Genomic DNA, 1,589 nt, shown 5'->3' with positions numbered 1-1,589 from the left:
GGGTGTCTTACAATTTTTTTTCTTCTTATAAAATATTANATATTTTAAGAAGCGTGTTTTAAGTGTTTTTCTGTATAGCAAGGGTTTCCGAGTAATTAAGAAAACCTTTAAAATGCTCATCTAGCCTCTCTGCAACTAAACTCCCAAAGGTACTTTTATATGATAATAATCCCTCTCCACACGTGGCCTTTTTTATAATCACGCGTTCTGTANTGACCCAAACCCAAAATTCATATTTAATTAGTAATTTATTTTGAGGAAANACAATTTTGCCCTTGGAATAATTTATTAATGAAAAGTTGANTTTTTGACCAGAAAGGAATTTGACAATTCTATAGACACCGTTGCNTAGAGCACGGTGAAATGAGTTCATAGACACGTAGTGGGCCCGAATCAGAGTTGTAACGAGAGAGTTATGGTNAAAAAAAACTCAGTGGCACAATCGTAAATATTTCGAAAAGGGATTTTATAAAAATCAGATTTCTCTCTTTCTCTCTCTCTCTCTCTCCCTCCCGCGACCTCTCTCTCTGCGCCGTCCCTCTTCTTCCCTTCGAAACTCCGGCCACCGGCCACGGCTGTGGACGGGGCCAGTACCAAAATGATCGGGACGTCGTCTTCTTCCAGCCCCAGCCAGCTCCCGCTCCAGCTGCCGCGGTTTCGCCGGAAATTGGAGAAGAAGCGGTTGGTGTCGTCCGATCTTCACAGCCGCCGATNTCCCTCCTCCGGCCACCGTTTCCGTTGAGCCAGGCACCNGGGGCCAGGCAGACCTGCAGGAGGGACCTTCAGGAGGTCTAGCTAGCTCGGACCAGGAGTTAGTGAACTTTTCTTTTATAAATGATTTTATGTAAATGAATTTCATTATTTGATCTTGAATAAGTTTTATTGAGTATGATTTTCCTAGCATGATTTGTTGAATTTAAATATCTTAATTTATATGCTGCTTAGTTGAATATGCTAAAGAGATATGGAAAGTAGAGATTGAGATTTATATCAGATAAAATGGCAGCAGAGTTTTAGATTTAACAAAAATTCAGTTATTTATCAGAATTTTCAGAAATCTTATATTTTCTTAAGCCACCGTGGGTACCCAGTTACAGAAACAGTTTGCCATGGGTATATGTTGCCTTCGGATATGACGATGTCCACGGACATCCAGTTTACCTTCAGTTTTGTCAGTGCACTTGACATTTGCCTCACGAGTTTCGAGGACGCCCGGACCGTGAGAGCCAAGAATGCGGATCAGGCGGACTACGGCCCCTTGAATCCTGCCAGTTTGCGGCTCGGGTCGACTTTGTGTCACCGAGACCTGCCAGGGGAATTGACAGATATCAGAAATTGACGGATTAAAAGGGGTACACCTAGGTGGTAGTTTTGAATTGATTACAGTGTTTTTAAGAGAATTTTCTTGATCTTGAACATGAGTTGCATATACGTATATAAATATGTGAATGCATTGATTTTAGTATGATTCAAATGAAGATTAAATATTCAGTTTTACATAACTATTTTTTACAGTGGGGGTTAGTATATCCATGTGCTATTTTCTAAACCTTTATTTTTGTCCACTCACATTTTTGAATGTTTTGCGC

This window comes from Prunus dulcis, chromosome 3 (genome assembly GCF_902201215.1).
Source record: "Prunus dulcis chromosome 3, ALMONDv2, whole genome shotgun sequence".
Lineage (NCBI taxonomy): Eukaryota > Viridiplantae > Streptophyta > Magnoliopsida > Rosales > Rosaceae > Prunus > Prunus dulcis.
The sequence above is the reverse complement of the archived record's forward strand: the minus strand, read 5'-3'. Positions refer to the sequence as shown.